General features: G+C 50.5%; 1 protein-coding gene across 2 annotated transcripts in view; it reads left to right on the top strand.

Moving 5' to 3' along the window:
* The first annotated feature begins 2,349 nt into the window (after positions 1-2,349).
* Pik3r5 (phosphoinositide-3-kinase regulatory subunit 5) overlaps positions 2,350-6,000 on the top strand; it is a 65,562-nt gene continuing 61,911 nt past the window's right edge. Inside the window, exon 1 of one of the 2 annotated variants that reach the window (XM_048448308.3) lies at positions 2,350-2,499. The gene's annotated coding sequence lies outside the window, so the exon portion shown is untranslated. Of the gene's footprint in view, positions 2,500-3,259; positions 3,380-6,000 lie in introns of those variants that run through there. The other variant, XM_087910493.1, reaches the window with a different exon arrangement.

Here is a 6,000-nt window from a genome sequence, read left to right as displayed (position 1 = left end):
CCCAAACACTGAAAACATAAATACAGAATGTTTTATTTCCCCCCCTTTTTTATTTTTCCCCTTTTTGTGGGGGGTAGGGAGAACCATTTAGAGGATGCTAATAGTTCTCATCGGGTCATCTTCTCTCAAACATCCGGGTTGTCTGTTCCCCAGCTCAACAGGATTCAGTCTTTACCGGGGAAGAAATGGAGGTTGAAGTGATTTGCCGACTGACTGTGAGTACAGAGTGAACAGTTGATGAGGGAAGTGAGTGAGGGGAGACGACCTAAATAGAAATCTGAGTGTGAAGAGCAGAGAGGGATGGGAACCCTGTGAAGACGCCCTTCCCGGTGCTCTATGTAGTGTGGTTTACCATAAGCAGAACGTTAGCTTCAAAGGACGCAGGCTGGAGTTGGGACGCGAGCCGGCTGTCTAGGCTTCCTATGTTGGAAGCTTTGCCCTCTGCACAGTGCTGATGAGGGCTGGAGCCTGTTGGGAAGAAGGTGTCTTGGCAGTTATGACTGAGGTGCCGAGGTGCAGTGACCGCAGAATCACAAGATTTTCAGCTCAAGAGAGAAGTCGGGGTAACCATTTCGAGTGGGATGGAAGGACTGACAGAACTGCTCTGGGGGAAGAGAAACAGTCTCATGTAAGACTGCAAAGATTCCAACATTAAAGGGAGGTTGAAGAAAAAGAAACAGTGGTCCAAGGTGACAGGGGTTCAGGAGCCAGAGGGGGAGTTTCCTTGGAAAGGTGGTAACAGTAGGGTCTGAAAGCACACCCTGGATTTGGCATTTGAGGTTTTCCTGGTGACCTTCTTTTAGAACATTGTGGAATAAATGTAAGATGAGGAAGTCGAAACAGGGCAGGCTGCTCTTTGGAAACATCAGGCAGTGAAGGAGAGGAGAGGCATCGCAAATAGCCATGTTTGTAAGCAAAACAAAGAAAGAGGTGCTCTGGTTGGGACACAGCCAGGTGCCACTAAGTGACAGAGGCACTTGGGTCTTCCCAGCTGCGCTGGGCAATGTTTCTGCTGGCTCTCATTCTAATTTCTGTCCAGAAGATGCCAGGTGCTCTTGAGGTCTGGCTGGTGGTCAGCTCTGCAGGGACAACAACACACCCAGTGTTGAAGGGAAGATCATTTCAAGCTCAACATCTGGGCCACAGCTGCAGTAAGAAAGAGAACGTCATCGTCATCGGAGGGCAACAGACTGGGTTTCCGAGGCTCAGAGCTTCCTGGGGTTTGGGTTTTATTCTGCCTTCAGTTTTAGAAACACCAAAGACACAGAAGTCAAACAGCTCAAAACTTTCCTGGCACTTAATCTCGCTGTGGATAGCGATCTGTTCCATCTTTCCATCTGACGCACACTGTTAATCTTGTCTGCTCCTTTACTCCACAGCGGAGCCGGCTTCCTCAGTCTCTCTCCTCTTCCTCTTACAAATGTCAGCATGTTTGTGCTGAGCAAAGTAGAGTCGGGGACCACAACAAACAGTTGTGTGGACCACATTGCCCAGGGCTGGGCTCCTCCACCCTCTGTAAATGGGTGGTTAGAGGCAAGACCACTATGTAGAGGTCTTTGACGGGCATTGTGCCCCTTCCCTCCACTTCCAACTTCTGTGCCCGCCTGAAGGGTACTTTCTGTTTCTGTCCATTTGGGGAAGTTGCTTTTTCTTGGTATTTAGGGAGTCAGGAAAAGAAAAGCCATTGGGTATTCACATTAGCCTTCAGGTAGCGCTGTGGCTTTTGACCAACAATAACGTATGATCTTGTGGTCGGTTTTGGACCTACGCCTGGGAAGGTGGGAACTCAACTGAAGGGAGAGGAGATTCTGGTACTGTGAAGAGGTGATGGCACGTGGCACCAGAGGCTGGGGAAGCAGTGCTGGAAGTTTGGATTGGCTGGAAGTTTCTAGGAAGGAAGGTCCTTGTAGTCAGAGTGCCCATCCAACATAGCAGGGGTGCAGGCCTTTTAAGGGTTAAGAGCACCTGAAAAAATAGAAGTAGTAGGAGGAAGTGGGGCTCTGGTCGCAATGCGAGAAGGAAGCAGCTCATCCGAGCTTCCTCTTTCTCCTCCTTCCCCGAAGCTCCCACCCACCCCTTCTGCGCAGACACAACGCTCTTCCGCCCCCCCCCATACCCCGAACCTCACCTTATTCTTGGGGGGCTGTATGTTCGGTGCTGGTACACCAACCGGAGCCTGTAGTTCCCAGGCAAGTGGGGGTCCCAGTTAAGGGCAACTCCTCAGTTGCTTTGAATCCTACCTAGAGCACAAGGGCTGGGGGTACCGGCCTGAAGCCACCCGACCACTAGAGGGCGAGAGAGCCTAGCCGGGCGGCTAGCCCTACCCAGACCACGCCCCCTCCAAGCCCCGCCTCGAAGGCCCCGCCCCCGGGGTTGTAGATCCTGGACAGATGCTGGGACCTGTTGCCCGGCTCCAGCAGCGGCACGGTGGACTGGTCCTTACCCCAGCAGCAGGGAGTCGCCGCTGGAAAGGGGCTCGGCGCCCGGCGGGGACTGCAGGTGTGTGACTGGGCAGTCAGGGGGGTTGCTGAGGGCATGCGTGAGAGCTCGAGGCACAGCCAGAGTGCGTTGGGACCATCCTGGAGCAGTGTACCCTAACTGCAACCTGTAAGCTGGGCAGTTGGCAGTCTTCCAGTCCCGCAGTTAAAGTCCACCTCGGGGACACGGGCCTAAAGACCCATGGGGTTGTCCCAGAGACAGAAGGGGCGTCCCCGGACTGTTATCAAGATTTAAGTAACTATGAGGCCGAGTGTGCGTGCAGCTGAGTCACAGGCCACCCTGTGCTTTGGAGTAAAGGAGTCTGCAGTCCTCTGGCTCTGAACTCTCTGGTGAGCGTGGACAGCAGGAGTCCTTTAGCATCGGGACCTGGGCATTGTCCTCCGTGGAGTCTCAGGCTGCCCCATGTTAGTGAGCGTGGCCCCAGCTTTTCTAGGGAGTTGCGCGCCTAGCACTGTCAGAGAATCGCTGTGTACACGCTGGAGACACGCTTGTATGAGTGTATGAATGTATGTGCGCAGACACGTGTGTGCTCGAGTGCCGGCATGACGGACCACCCGAAGGTAGTGGTGGTAAATATGTAAGACGTTCAGGACAGTAGGAGGAAGGAGGCTGTTCAGAGGGAAAAGGAAGGCGAGATGAAAGCAGCAGGATGTGGTATGAAGTGAGTTAAGCCTCCTGCCGAGAGGGCGTGGCTTTTGGCAACCGGAGGGCTAAAAGCAGGCCGACTCACCTGAAGGCCCCTTCTGAATGGCTGAACTCTGCTTTGGGCTTGGTTTTCTTTTGCCTGCTGCGGACCACCTGGTAAGGTCGGATTCCCAGAACCGTGTTTCGCTCCTGGAGTGCCTGCCAAAACAGAATCGCTGCGCCCCAGCTGTACAAGGTGAACCAGCTTTTAAATAAGGTCCTTAAGGTCCATGGTGGTGACGCTGTTGCTTGGGGACCACGTGTGAAATGTAATAGAGATCAGAGTTCCAGCCAGGACCTGGCATATGACAACCCTCTGCCTACTTCAGTCTCCTTATTTGTAAAGCGCGCTGTGTGCTTCTGATCTACAGGACCATGTGAGAAATGAATAGAGACAGATACAATGAGAACTACACAGGAGACATCCATTTAGGTTCCTTACAAGTCCATAGAACACCTTTATTTAAAGAGGCTCATTCCAATCAAGAGGCTAAACTGTGAGCTATGTGTATGTGTGTATGTAGCCTGGAGCGAGAGCTCACCTTTGGCACAGATGAACCGGACGGCAATGCATATTACATATAAGCACATATCCTCAGTTTGGAGATGTGTGTGTGTTCACATTTTATTTCTATGGATCAGTTATTATTTAAAACGTTTATTATTCATTTTGTGGGTATAAGTGTTCATGTGCATGCTTGCCATGGTACATGTGGAGGTCAGAGCGCATCTTGAGGGAGTTGGTTCCCTCCTATTCAGTGAGGACCAGGGAACGGACTCAGGTTGTCAAGCTTGGAGGGAAGCTGTCTCCCCTGCTCTGTTTATTTGTTTTTTGAGATAGTCTTAGTCTGTACCCCATGCTGACCTCCAACTCAGTATGTAGCTGAGACTAGCCTTGAACTCCCAAGTGCTGAGATTACGGGCAGTTTCTAGTGTAGTAACTAATAAGTCCCAATAATTTTCCTTGTCAGCACAAAATGATAATGTATCTTTACAATCAGTGGCATCTTACAGTCTATTAAATGCAGGGTATGTTTTACAGATTTGGGGAAATGCTTTAGAGGTACACACAGAATTATGTCATCTCTAATTCTGTGTACATTTAAGAACTTATACCTCTGGGAGGGAAATGGAAGGAGGGGAGGAGGTGGAAATTTTTAATAAATAAAAAAAGAACTTATACCTCATAAGCACCAAATGTTTTGTGGTGCCTAGCTTTTGGTTTTTTTTTATTTTTTATTTTTGTGTAGCTCCTAGCTGACCTGAAATTCACTGTGTAGATCAGGATGGCCTTGAACTTACAGAGATCTGCCTGCCTCTGCCTCCCAAGCGCTTTTTAATTTCTTTTCAGCAGAGATTAAAGGCATGCACCATCACACCTATAATATCTCGTTTTAAAGGCTGTGTTGGCTGCTTTGTTAAGTTGTGCACACCAGGCCCGATTTAGTAACTTCTCTGGCATGTGGTCAGCTAGTTCTAACCCGCCCTCCTCTCTCGCACACGGACCTGCTTCTGATACGTTCCCTACCGCTACCTGTTCATCCTGCTACGTGACCTTTCCCCCCTTAGGCTGCAATTTTGTGGTGTATTGTACACTGTGCTAAGTGTTTCGTGCCCTTTCATCTTGATATCCACACTGAGATAGCTGTGGCTATCGCCCCCACTTTGCAGATAAGGAAATGGGGTGCTGAAGCCACTCAATCAGAAAATGCCAGACCTTGGCTGATTCTGGCATCTTCTCTTGACCAGAGAGGAGGAAACTCCAGTGGTGGCCTGTGGTCGTCAAGTATGAGCCTTGCCTTGCCCTTCTGAGGTAGTCCCCGCTCCTCTTTTCCTTCTAGGCTGGCAGCTACCTTTTGGATAATTGGGATTATGCATTAGGTGACTTCTGGGTGTTCAAGGCATAGCTATCACAAGGGGATGAGAAGTAAGAAGGCAGATAGCTTTCATAGCTCAGAGCATGAGTCTCCTAACTATCATTGGGTCCCAGGTTCTGACCAGTAGAGCTTGGCCTCAAGGGAGCTCCTGCCTCATGTTGCTATCATGATGAAAGATCCCAAATCTACCCCCAGCCTAGCTCCATCCTTCTGCTTCCTCTTGAGAAGCTCAGTCAGACCTCAACTTTGAAGATACTGTTTCATCCCCCCACCCGGACTGCTCTCCCCTTTCTCTACCCACCTAGTGAACTGGAAGTTCCTCTCTCAGTGGATAGTTCAAGCTCCATCTTCCAGAGTCTTTCCTAACTCCCTCTCTCACCCTGCAACACTAGGCTACTGTCCTCTATGGCCTCCCAAAGTAACACTGACTGCCTTGACCCACAGGGACTTACCAGGAAGTGACACAGCTATGGCCTGTTCGTGATCAGTGTGGCTTTAAGTTGTCACCACTTCAAGCTGAGTCTTCCTGGGATCTCAGGCAAGAGGCCCTCCCTGCACATCCCACTCGAAGCTGTGTGGGTGCGGGATAGTGTCAGGGTCAGCAGGGCGGGGTCCCTAGAGATTGTTGTTCTTCTCATTTTCATGTCCTCTGGAGTCTTGCTATTGTGTTGACTTAGGCAAATGAACTTGTGTGGTTTCTTCATGGGGGGGGGGCAAGGTTGGGATGTGTGAGAACTGAAGGTGGATTCCAGCCTAGGGTCCTGTGTCTACCTCACTGTAGCCACAAAGCCTCGATTGCCATCAGATGCCTCTCTGAGTGTCATTTCCCCTGTCTCTATGTCAACAGTGTGGCATTTGATCCTGCCCAACCTTCCATAGTCAGCACTTTCCTGTGGAACATGTTCGGTGTATAGTCATGGACCCGGCCCAGAAGACACGG

The sequence above is a fragment of the Myodes glareolus genome, chromosome 9, assembly GCF_982192425.1.
Source record: "Myodes glareolus chromosome 9, mMyoGla1.1, whole genome shotgun sequence".
NCBI lineage: Eukaryota > Metazoa > Chordata > Mammalia > Rodentia > Cricetidae > Myodes > Myodes glareolus.
Note: the sequence above shows the minus strand (reverse complement) of the source record. Positions and strands in the feature narration are given on the sequence as shown.